The sequence below is a fragment of the Stegostoma tigrinum genome, chromosome 11, assembly GCF_030684315.1.
Source record: "Stegostoma tigrinum isolate sSteTig4 chromosome 11, sSteTig4.hap1, whole genome shotgun sequence".
Lineage (NCBI taxonomy): Eukaryota > Metazoa > Chordata > Chondrichthyes > Orectolobiformes > Stegostomatidae > Stegostoma > Stegostoma tigrinum.
The window spans coordinates 63,685,412-63,698,613 of NC_081364.1; the positions used below are offsets into that span (position 1 = coordinate 63,685,412).

A 13,202-nucleotide genomic window follows, 5' to 3' on the forward strand; every position below is an offset into this window, starting at 1 on the left:
TACGTTTGTTCTAAGACATGTATTCCAAATTCTTATACTGCAACACCTTGACATAAGGGATAGTATCCCATGACCCTTCCCGATTACCTGTTGCAACTGTGTGCTTGCTTCATGCTTCCTGCACGATTATTCCTGAATCCCTTTTTGTGTTGCAGTTTTCCACAGGTTTACCTTTTTAAATAACACTGTTCTTTGGTCATCTCCTCAAAAATAATCAACTTCACCTTTTCCCATATTATACTCCATTTGCCAACTTGTCGCCCATTTATCAATGTCTCTCCATAAACTCTAACCCTCATGGAACTTGACTGTTATCCCTTTTTATGAGATCGTCCCTTTTTCTTCACATCTTTTTGTTGGGAGCACTGGGCAACGTGACACATACGTAATTGCTGCTTTTTTAAGGAGCATTCTTTCAAATGACTGGGAGAAGTCATTGGTTGAAATGGAGTTCAACCTGGATAAATGCGAGGTGATGCATTTTGGAAGGTCGAATTTGAAAGCTGAGTACAGGATTAAGGATAGGATTCTTGACAGCGTGGAGGAACAGAGGGATCTTGGTGTGCAGATACATAGATCCCTTAAAATGGCCACCCAAGTGGACAGGGTTGTTAAGAAAGCATATGGTGTTTTGGCTTTCATTAACAGGGGGATTGAGTTTAAGAGTCGTGAGATCTTGTTGCAGCTCTATAAAACTTTGGTTAGACCGCACTTGGAATACTGCGTCCAGTTCTGGTCGCCCTATTATAGGCAAGATGTGGATGCTTTGGAGAGGGTTCAGAGGAGGTTTACCAGGATGCTGCCTGGACTGGAGGGCTTATCTTATGAAGAGAGGTTGACTGAGCTCGGTCTCTTTTCATTGGAGAAAAGGAGGAGGAGAGGGGACCTAATTGAGGTATACAAGATAATGAGAGGCATAGATAGAGTTGATAGCCAGAGACTATTTCCCAGGGCAGAAATGGCTAGCACGAGGGGTCATCGTTTTAAGCTGGTTGGTGGAAAGTATAGAGGGGATGTCAGAGGCAGGTTCTTTACGCAGAGAGTTGTGAGAGCATGGAATGCATTGCCGGCAGCAGTTGTGGAAGCAAGGTCATTGGGGTCATTTAAGAGATTGCTGGACATGTATATGGTCACAGAAATTTGAGGGTGCATACATGAGGATCAATGGTCGGCACAACATTGTGGGCTGAAGGGCCTGTTCTGTGCTGTACTGCTCTATGTTCTATGTTCTATACTTTTAGAGCATTCCAAACGTCAGTAATTGTCCAGTGAAATCTTCCAGTCTGCCATGTCAGGGATTCCATAGGGGCCCAATGCACAAATCCCATCTATGTTTCAGATATAATAATCTGGCCATCAGACAATTCAGGCCTTAATGATGATTCAGCAGAGTCAAAATGGATTTATAAGAAGGAAGATAACAAAGTGGGAAGCTGGATGAACACAGCAGGCCAAGCAGCATCTCAGGAACACAAAAGCTGACATTTCAGGCCTAGACCCTTCATCAGAGAGGAAATGAGAAGGAAATCATATTTGATAAGCCAAACTGAGTTTCTGAGGATGTCACTAGTATAGTCAATAAGGGGGAGGATTTTTGACAAACTCTCACACAAAGCATGAGTAAACAAAATTAGGCTGTATGGGATTGGGAGTAATTCACCAGCATAGGTTGAGGATTGGTTAACTGGCAAAACGAAGAGGGAAGGAATAAATAGGCCATTCTCTGATAGCGGGCTGTCATCAATGGGATACCACAAGGTTCAGTGCTTGGGTTCTGCAGTAATATTTAAATGTTTGCAGATATTACTAAACTTGGTGGGACTGTGAATTGTCAGGAGGATAACAAATGGCTTCACGGAGATTTAGAAAGGAAGACTGAATGAGGCAAAAGCATGACACAGTGAATAGAATGTGGGTAAGTACGAAGTTATCCACTTTGGAAGGAAGGACAGAGATGCAGAGTATTTTTTTAAAAGTGAAAAATTGAAAAGTGTGGTTGTTCAAATGGACCTAGATATGCTTGCTCTCAAGTCAAAGAAAGCCAGTATGCATGTGCAGCAAGCAATTTGGAGGGCAGATAGTATGTTAACCATTAATCACAAGAGAATCTGAGTACAGGAGCAAAGAAGTTTTCCTTCAATTGTATAGAACACTGATGATATCTCACCTGCAGTATTGTGTGCAGTTTGGTCCTCTAGAGTGGCTATAGAAGTGGTGCATCAGAGGTTGACCAGACTGATTCCTGAGACAGTGGGAAAACCCTATGAGGAGAGTTTAAGGAGACCGGAACTGTATTCTCTTGAATTTAGAAAATTAGGAGGCAATCTCATAGAAAATTACAAAATTGTTAAATGGATTATTATCATCTCAGCTAATGGTAGCACTGGACAAGTGAGAACCCAGAATCAAATGTAGCTTAATAGATTATATGTTTATTTTTAAGGCTGGTTACAATGGTGGTTAGACACTGAACATATCCACACAAGACTGCAAATGTTCTTCAATAAAAGAACTCACATTTTTTTACATGAAGAAATCTCAATATAAACAGGAAGACAAATTTTCAACCTGTTTCCCAATTGTATATTTTTACAGACTTTCTAAAGAAATATCACTCCTATCTTAAATCCCACATCTGACATTAAACTGTTTCTTTTCAGTTCTCCTTCGCCTGTTGAAACAGTTTTACAACTTATTTCCCAGTCTACTGGCATGAAACCTTTTCCGATTGTGATAACCTAAATTTCTTTCCAGTACTGATAGCTTGACAACTTCTGCACGCTCTCACAAACTGGAAACTTCTACAAACTGAAACTCTTCTGCAAAGAGGAAACTGTTTCCTTGAATTAGAAACCTTATCTTTTAGCTCTTAAATTCAAAACTAAGCTAGCTTTGACCATCTTAAACTCAGCAGGATAATGACAGTTGACTGTGCCTTCCCTAAAGTATGGGCTGAATTTTTCCATTGTTGGAAGAAATACTTTACTATGCTAAAAAGCACTGCAAACCAGAGAGGCCAGCAGCCCCCAGGTAAGCATGAAAGAAATGAGGCTAAGTGCCATAAATAGCTTCCTGTGTAGTAGCAGAAGCAATAGGAGTCCATAAGGGGTGAAATGCTATATGACTTGATCAAAGAGCAGGGATAATGATGTGATTTGCTGATGCTGACTTGCATGGATGCAGACAGGAGGAGGACAGCATCCATGGAACATTTAGGGATTTTGTGACGAAGGCAGTGTCAGAAAAAGCCCTGGAGAGTCTAGTGGCTTGCTGTTGCTATGTCAGGAGTTGAGGCCATCCAGTTTCCTGGGAAGGAGAAGATAATTGGAAGCTACACAGAAATGAAGTTTTGTTGGGTTCTGAGCGTGATGCAAATGAATGGACAGAAGATAGACACTGGTTATTAGCAACATTCTGAAGTGACTGTTTAAAGTTCAAGGGGAAACTCAACTATTTTTTCCCCAAAGTTTGATTTTGATATTTTACTTCTGCTGTATCTTCTCATCTTTCTCATTATTGCCCACAGACTCTTCCTACCAGTAGGTCAAGCAGCAAAAGAGGAGTAGCAGTAGCAGCTGTTTAAAAAGGCGGAGACCATGTAAGAGATTGAGTTTCGGAATGGCTATTTTGGAGAGAGCTGCAAGGTTGAAGTATAGGCTTTGGTGAACAGCATAACGAATGTTACTAGTTGGGTAGTAATGGCAGTTAGTGGAGTGGTATGCTCCACCTGAGAGATGTGGGAGTTAAGGGAGAAGTCAAATATCTCTGACAACTAAGTATGCAGGAAGTGTCCACCTACAGCTCCTCTCAGACTGCATGGATTAGTTAGAGTGGCAGTTGGAACACTTAGGAGACAGAAAATTCAGGCATATGGTCACATCAAAGATTCAGCCAGACAGATCCGTAACCACCACGAGAGGCAGGCTGGAAATGCAGAAGTCCCCTCTAGCTATTCCCCTCTCAAATAAGTGTGTCATTTTGGATAATGTTGGGTGTGATGGTCTTTCAGGAGAAAGCAACAACACAGCAAGATCAGTGGCACTACAAATGACTCTGTTGTACAGCAGGAGGGTTCACAGTGTTGGAGTGGTAGTGATAGGGGACTCAAGGGTCAGAGGCATAGGTTGGTGCTTCTGTGACTGTCAGCGAGACTCCAGGATAGTGTGTTGCCTCCCTGGTGTCAGGATCAAGGATGTCTCTGAGCAGGCAAAGGATATTCTGAAAGAGGAGGATCAGCATCCAGAATTTGTGGTCCATATTCTACAAATGACATAGGAACGAAGAAACACGAGGTCCTGCAAAGAGAATTTAGGAAGCTAGGTAGAAAGTTGAAAAGACCTTTAGAGTTGTTATCTCAGGATTATTTCCAGTGCACATGCTAGTAAGGCCAGAAATAGGAAGATAATACAGTTCAATGCACAGCTGAACAGCTGGTCTAGGAGGCAGGGCTTCAGTTATCTGGATCAGTCAGATCTCTACCAGGACAGCATGGACCTGTACACTAAGGATGGATTTCACTTAAACTGTAGAGGTACTAATATCATGGTAGGGAGATTTCGTAGTGCCACTTGGGGAGTTTTAAATTAGTGTGGCAGAGGTTTGAGAACCAGAGCGGTAGTCAGTATGTGGAATAATTAAGGAGAAGGTAGAGGGCATGTTAAATCTAATAGGAAGAACAGGCAGGGTGAGGTTAATGAACACAGTGAGAGTGGCAGTCTGAAATGTATTAATTTTAATGCAAGGAGTATAACAGGGCAGCTGAGCTTAGAGCTTGGTGTGTGGAATTATGATGCTGTAGCCATTACAGAAATTTGGTTGAGAGAGGAGAATCTCAACATTCCAAGGTTTGGGCATGATAAAGAGGGATGGAAAAGGGCTAGCAGAATTGCATTACTAATTAAGGAGAATGTCACAGCTGCCCTATGACAGAACATCTTGGACGAGTCATTCAGCAAGGACACATGGGTAGACTTCAAGAATAAGAAAGGTGCAATAATTAAGATGGAGTTATATTATAGGCTCACAATAACCAGGTGGATATAGAGGAACTAATATGTAGGCAGATCATGGAAAGATGCAAAAACAATAGAGTTTTTAAAATTCATTCATTGGATGTGGGCATTGCTGGCTAGCCAGCGTTCCTTGTCCTTCCCAATTTGCTCTTGAGAAAGCGGTGTTGAGCTGCCTTGTCTAGCCGCTGTAGTGCGCACAATGTAGGATGACCCACAAAAACCCGTGGGAGGAAATGCATGCAGGCAAGGGGAGAATGTGCAAACTCCACACAGTCAGCCGAGGGTGGAATTGAACCCAGGTCCCTGGCACTGTAAGCAGCCCTGCTAGTCACTGAGTCAGTGTGCTGCTCCTACTAGATCTTGTGCTGAGGAATGAGCCTGGCCAGTTGATCAAAGTTTCATTGGGGGAGTGTTTTAGGAATAGTGACTGTAATTCTGTACGCTTTTACATAGTTATGGATAAGGCTTTACTGATCCTTGGATGAAAGTGTTAAATTGGGGAAAGACTAATTACAACACTATTAGGCAGAAACTGGAGAAATTACATTTGAGGAAACTGTTTGAGGATAAATTCACATCAGACAAGTGGAAGCCTTTTAAAGACCAGCTAATCAGAGATCAGGGCCAGCAGCATGCTTCTGTGAAGACAAATGATAAGGATGGCAAAGTTTGGGAACCTTGGATGATGAGATATTGAAACTTTAGCCAAAAAGAAAAAAAGGAAGCATATGTAAGGTTTAGGAAATCAGAGAAGGCCCTTGAGGAATATTAGCAAGAAAGAATTTAAGGAGTTGGGGAGGGCTAAAAAGGGCTAAGAAATGTCATTAGCAAATAAAATTAAGGAGTATCCCAAGGCATTTTATATGTATGTTAGGAGCAAGAGAGTAGCTAGGGAGAGGGTATGTCCACTCAAGGACAGAAAATGGAATTTGTGCATGGAGCCACAGAAATTGAGTGAGGTCCTTAATGAATACTTCACATTGGTATTCACTAATGAGACAGAAATGGATATGGTAAGATTAGGGAGGGGTATGTTGATATGCTAGGACATGGCAATATCAGGAAAAATGAAGTATTAGATGTCTTGATAAACATCTAAGGCCTGATGGGATCTACCCCAGGATAGTGGTAGACAAGGGAAGAGTTTGTTGGGCTTCGAAACAGGTCTTTGTACCTTATTTAGCCATGGGTGAGGTTTCAGAAGACTGGGCAATAGCCAATGTGGTTCTTTTGTTTAAGAAATGCAACATGGATAATCCAGGAAAATACAGACCAGTGAGCCTTCTCCCTTTGTCTGTGTGGGTTTCCTCTGGGCTCTCTGATTTCCTCCCACAGGTTTTTGTGAGTCATCCTACAGTACGTGCACTATGGTGGCTAAACAAGGCAGCTCACCACTGCTTTCTCAAGAGCAAATTGGGAAGTACAAGGAATGCTGGCTAGCCAGCAATGCCCATGTCCAATGAATGATTTTTTTAAAAAACTCTGTTGTTTTTACATCTTTCCATGATCTGCCTACATATTAGTTCCTCTATGTCTGCCTGGTTATTGTGAGGCCTATAATATAACTCCATCATAATTATTGCACCTTTCTTATTCTTGAAGTCTACCCCTGTGTTCTTGCTGGATGACTCCTCCAAGATGTTCTCTCATGGTGCATCTGTGACAGTGTTCTTACTTAGTAATGCAATTCTGCTAGCCCTTTTCCATCCCTCTTTATCGCTCCCAAATCCTGGAACGTTGAGATTCCCCTCTCTCAACCAAATTTCTGTAATGGCTACAGCATCATAATTCCACATGCTAAGCTGTAAGCTCATCTGCCCTGTTATACTCCTTGCATTAAAGTTAATACATTTCAGACTGCCACTCTCACTGTGTTCATTACTGGAAATTATCAGAGAAGATTGTTAGAGATAGAATTTACTCACATTTGGAAATGATGGGCTTATTAGGGATAGTCAGCATGGCTTTGGGCATGGGAAGTCTTGTCTAACAAATCCAACTGAGTTTTTTGAGTAAGTGATGAAGATGATTGATGAGGGTAGGATAATTGTCTTCAAGGACTTTACTAAAGCATTTGACAAAGTCCCTCATGGTAGGCTGGTCTAGAAGATTAAGTCATAAGTGACCCACAGTGAGTTGTTAAGTTGAATACAGATAGTTCTCCTATAATACGATAGTTGCATTCTTATGTGAACTTGCGCCACAGAAAATTGTGCTATCGAAAATCGACCTTTAAAAAAAATCATATCATAGGGAAATCGCCAGAGAAAATCGCTATACTGTATGGCAGAAAGTTCAAGTTACCCAAATAGCGTCCACGATTCATCAATTATGCTACAGCCAATTCGCATTATAGCAGAATTTCCTGTACAAAATTGGCTTGGTTATAAAGACCGAGGGTAGTTTAGAGGGGTGCTTTTATGATTGGAGGTCTGTGAACAATGATGTTCCAAGTTCTGAGCAGGGACCTCTGTCATTTGTAATATATACATAGATATAAATGATTTGGATACAAGTGTTGGTGGCCTGATTAATAAGTTTCAGACATTGTGGATAGTTGGGAAGGTTGTCAGGATATAGACCAGTTGGAAAGTTGGGTGGATAATTATCAGATGGAGCTTAATCTGGATGCTTGAGGTGTTGCATTTTGGGAGGTCAAATGCAAGAAGAATATATACAGTAAATGGCAGGACCCTTGGGAGTACTGATATACAGTCAGACCTTGAAGTGCAAGTCCACAGCACCATGCAAGTGGCAACACAAGTGAATAGGTGTTAAGGAAGGCAGACACCATGCTTGTCTTCATTGGCTGGGGCACTGAGTTTAAAAGTTGGCAAGTCATTTTGCAGCTGTATAAAGCTTTAGTTAGGCCATATTTGGAATATGGTGTGCAGTTCTAGCTGCCACACTATAGAAAGGATGTGGAGTCTTTGGAGACGGTGTAAAGTGGTTTGTCAAAATGTTGCCTGGTTTGGAGTGTATTAGTGAAAAGGAGAGGTTGGACAAACTTGGATTGTTTTTGCGACAGAGTTGGAGACAGTCCTTCTGTTAAACCCTCCTTATTCACTCACCCACCTGGCCCTGAACTCGCACAGTCATTACCTCCTTTCCACCTATCTCATACTCCCCTCCCTTCAAGCCCTCCCTCTCCGTGTCCCAAACCTTCCTTTCATTTCCAACCACCATCCGCTTTCTCAGTCCTTCCTGCCCCACCCATGACTATTCATTTAGTCCCTCCTTCCCTCTCTACCCAGACCCACTTATTAATCTAGGGCGGTGCGACGGCTCAGTGGTTAGCACTGCAGCCTCACAGCACAAGGGACCTGGGTTCGATTCCAACCTCGGGCGACTGTCTGTGTGGAGTTTGCACATTCTCCCCGTGTCTGCGTGGGTTTCCTCCGGGTGCTCTGGTTTCCTCCCACAGTCCAAAGATGTGCAGGCTAGGTGGATCGGCCATGCTAAATTGCCCGTAGTGTTCAGGGGTGTGTGGGTTATAGGGGGATGGGTCTGGGTGGGATGCTTCAAGAGGCAGTGTGGACTTGTTGGGCCAAAGTTTTCACACTGCCATTACCCCCTTTCCACCTGTCTCATACTCCCCTCCCTTCAGCCCTCCCTCTCCATGTCCCAAACCTTCCTTTCATTTCCAACCACATCCACTTTCTCAGTCCTTCCTGCCCTACCCATGACTATTCATTCAGTCCTTCCTTCCCTCACTACCCACTGTTTTCACACTGTAGGGAATCTAATCTAATCTAATCCCTTCCTTTTTCTCCAAGCTCTCCACTAACTATCTTTCCTCACCTTGTTACTACTTGGCTCCTTGTCACTGCCCCTTTCAGTAGACGGATGTGGTTCCACCTCCACAGCACCAATGGATTTGCACTGTTCCCCACTAAAGTGAGGAGCTTGGGCCCTTGGAGCTCAAACTTCAGTGGATTGGGGAATGGCACCTCTTCTACTTAAGTTCCTGAGTTGGCTGAGTCAGAATTAGTGCAATACAGCAACTGCTGCTGAGCACAGAATATGGCTGAGGCCATGTATAGCTGGAATGTTCCTCTTCCTCTCTACCGGCACAGCCTGAAGTGGTGGGGTTCGGTTGCTGTGTCAGTCAAATCGACCTAAGATGGTGATAAATGAAAGAAGGAGGACTGATTGGCAAATTCCCCAGGTCAAGCAGAGATTGCAAAAATAAATTAAAACGATGTAATTTGATGGTTTACATGTTAGGGTTCCAGATAAAAAAGGTGAAAAATTTTCACTTCTGGTTTAGGAATGCTTTATCGAGTATAAATCAAATGGAGTACTTAGTCCTGCATGATGCCAAATTTCTTGATTGTTGTTAGAGTTGTAATAAATCAGGTAAGTGGCCAGCATTCTAACACACTTCTGATTTTCTTCCTGTATTTTGGGGAAAGTTTGTTACAGTCAAGAGATGAGTGGCTTAAAACAACACTCCCAGGCTCTAAGCTGTTCTTGGAGTTACAACATTCAACCGCTGAACACCAAGTGGAGATGGTTAAATTTATTCTTGTTAGTGATGGTCAATACCTGATACCCTTGTAGCAGGGCTGTTATTGCCACTCCAAGCCCAAGCTTGATTGTGACCTAGGTCTTGTGTCATGCAAACAGAAATTCCTGCACGAACCTTGAATGTAAAATTGATTTCAAATGACAGTCGCCAACTGCTTTCATGTTCAGTGTGCTGAATACTTTGATTAACCATGTTGCTTAAATGAGCTGAGTGCAGGGAGTTAAATATAAACTTACAACCTTGTAATTCCTGGTCAGAGAGCAGTCAGTGAAATAATCAAACTTGACTCAAGTCTTCAGTTCAGATTCAGCTCCTAATCAAGCCTATTATTTAAGAGAACATCCAGGATGTTAATTACAATGCTGACTTTGAATGGGTTACTTTCTGGGAGAATCACTGAACTAAATAAAACTTATCCAGACAGCCAATGGGGAGACTACTTGACAGAATGCCACTAACTGTTCTCCACAATTGTAATAATACACAACTATATTTTATTCAGCAGGAAGAAGTGACAGATTTATGTTGATGTATTTGGCTCATCAGTGTATAATGGATATTCTCTAGAGAATGATTTTTAAAAACGCTTCACTATTATCTCAGGTGCTTGAAAAAAAGTATGAAATTATATGTATGGCACAACATCATGGGCCAAAAGGCCATTCCTGTGTTGCACTGTTCTATGTTCTATATCAGAAAGACAAATCACTGTCAGAGTTTAAAAAAAAAGTTGAATAATTACTGAGAGAAAGAAAATAATGACAATCTTCAACAAGGAAACTTCCTAAAACTCAAAAAATATAACTATCCTTTCAAAGCTGGGAAAAACTTGAAATCATAACTGATGTAGTCCAAATTCCAACCTCTTGACAGACAGCACTCCAAAGATTGTTTTAAAAAGCTTCATTGAGGATGTTAGGAAATAAGTACAATGGAAAATCATTTAAACTTTAAATACTTTATCACAAGCTGCTCCTTAGGCAGAACGGATGACATTTTTAACAAAAGCAACACTGCTGTTCCTTGATTTTGCTGTAATTTGTCTGACTTACAATTTTGTTGGAAATTCTGCCTACAAATGGGTTTCTGTCATGTGCTCCAGTTTCCTCACAGGCTAAGTGGATTAGCCACATTAAAAATGCTCCATAGTGTCTGGAGCTGTGAAGGCTAAGTGGCATAGTCATGGTAAATATGGGCTTATAGGGCTGAGGTGGGTTTGGGTGGGATGCTTTTCAGGGAGTTGGTGCAGACTGTATAGTCCAAATGGCCTCTATTTGCACTGTTGGCATTCTAAACTTTGTGCAGACAAATTAATTTGGGGTGTGGCTTTGCGATGTGGTGTGGAAACCACCACACCTTTCGGCTGCATACAGTGGCCTCCTAAGTATTGAGTCACTGGCACAATGTAGAACCAGGGCCCGTTGAGGACTAGAAGCTAAGTGCCACTGTGGTCTGCTGTACTAAGCTCTTTTCTGTAACACTGAACATGTTATTTCTGTATTGTCCAAAATCTTGTAATAAAAGAAGCTGTGGTACTTTTGTATTTAAGTCAGCACTGTAATTGGCGACATAACTTGTCACCATACTCGCGACCTGACAATAATGGCTATTCTATTTGTCATGGGTTAACCCCCCACTTAAGAAAAGAAACAAATCAAAAACAGTGAAGTATTCCTGTATTGACACACCATAACAAACTAAAATGATGTGGGCTGAGCATTCTACCATAAAATTCAAATCATCATGAGTGATTCCTTCTGATTTTTTGCAAATATCATTGTGGACATGCTACCAATTAAAACAATGTACAGTATTGTACAGATCTAGACAGAGAATCTGTTCCCAATATTGCTGCTTGATTATGAACTCGCTGCATATCCTCGCCTGCAAGTTGAAAGCCCACTCACAACAGATTGCTTTTGCTGCTGAACTGAACAATCACTCTAAGTATGTCTGGTTATAGGCATACTTAAGTTTTTTTCTTCTATCAGAATGACCTCCATGCTTCGCTCTCCTGTGCTTATACCATCATCTAGCATCATGCAGGCCCCTTGGAAATCAATTTGTGAGATGAAGGCCACTTTTTTTTGCACAGTAGGCAGTTAGATTTATACCCAGCAGAGAAAAAACATAAATCTGTCAGAACAATCCTTTAATGGATACACCACTGGCTTTGCAGTGTATCTGATAGAGTATGATCATGGGGTGAGAATAGGAATCACATCCTCTATATAGATCCTTTCCATTAGCTAATCCAAGTTCGTTAATAATTTGTTCCAGTCAACAAAATCTACTGACGGAGCCAAAAAAACTGTGGCCAATTTCAAGGGGAAAAAAAATCTCTCTGACAACTCAAGGCAGTTAAATGTATTCTAGGAGACCATATTTATTCATGAAATAGCAAATAAGTGTCACTAGCCTACCATTAACACCTTGCAATACTGCTGATAATATCATGGTGCTATTTTGTGTCAATGTATAATACATGCACAACACATGTACCCCCAAGCATCAGGCTAGAAGACTTATGGAATCTTGTATGTTATTAAAACAAAACTGAGTATTATTTGGGCTGTGTGAAATTTGACTCAGGTACATTAGCAAGTGCATCACTTGGAAGAATGCCTCTGCTTCTCTTTCCCACCTTTAAGTCTTTCCAGAATGTATCTTTGATAAGGCCTTCAGTCACGCTTGCTAAATATTTATATTCCTGGTTCTAATACCTTCTCACTACAGTTATTTACAAATAGTGGCAGGGTGCTTCTTTACATTATATATTGTAAAGTGTAAAATAACTTCACATTGTGGTACTCCTACATGTAATTGCTCAGGAAAGTGAAAATGCCTCAAACAATAAAATAATAGATGTTAAGTAAAGAAGTCAGTCCCCACTCCTCCTTTAAATGCAAGTTCTTCATGGAATTAGCACAGAAATTCAATTTTAACAGCATTATCATACATTAATAATTTCAATAGCAATGTCATTAAACTCAAAATATATTAACTGAATTGCACAATGCAATTATATTCAACCTATTACTGTATGCTTCACCATTTTCCCTAACAAAAATCAAATCCATTCCTAAATTTCATTTTATGTTTGGTAGGGCAGGGTCATTCATCACTCAGCAGAAACAAAATCAGAAATTATGGTCAAGGTACACTTTTTAACCCATCTTTAATGAACAATCCAGCATGATCTTCACATTCCTCATTGCATCATCTAATTATTCTTTTTTTTCAGAATTTTATTATGCATTATTCTATCCAGATATCTAGTTCATATTGCTTACTCACTGTATGAAGATGTGTTTCCTAATATAATTTTTAAATTTACAAATACCAGTTTATACACATTTACTCCTTGTTCAGCATTTGCAATTTAATTTAAATATTCCACTTTTTCTCTGTCTTTATGATATCACTCAGGCATCTCCTCTCAATTCCACTCTTTCTCTCCACTTGTAACCACTGATATCAAGAATATCCCCATGTCTATCATGCCCTCTATCACAAGGGCTGTGGGAGTTTGCTCAAAATGTAGATTGATAATTATAATGATTGATAGTTGTTTAAAAAAAACAAGAGAAATTGGATATCACAGAAAATGGCATTGCAATAGGTTAGCCATAATCTATTTGAATGGTGGAACAGGCTCT

At 40.9% G+C, this 13,202-nt stretch overlaps 1 protein-coding gene across 6 annotated transcripts in view; it reads right to left on the bottom strand.

Annotated features, from left to right (window-relative positions):
• The window catches only part of dock3 (dedicator of cytokinesis 3), a 1,242,443-nt gene that overhangs the window by 330,686 nt on the left and 898,555 nt on the right, over positions 1-13,202 (bottom strand). The gene's annotated exons all lie outside the window — the stretch shown is intronic.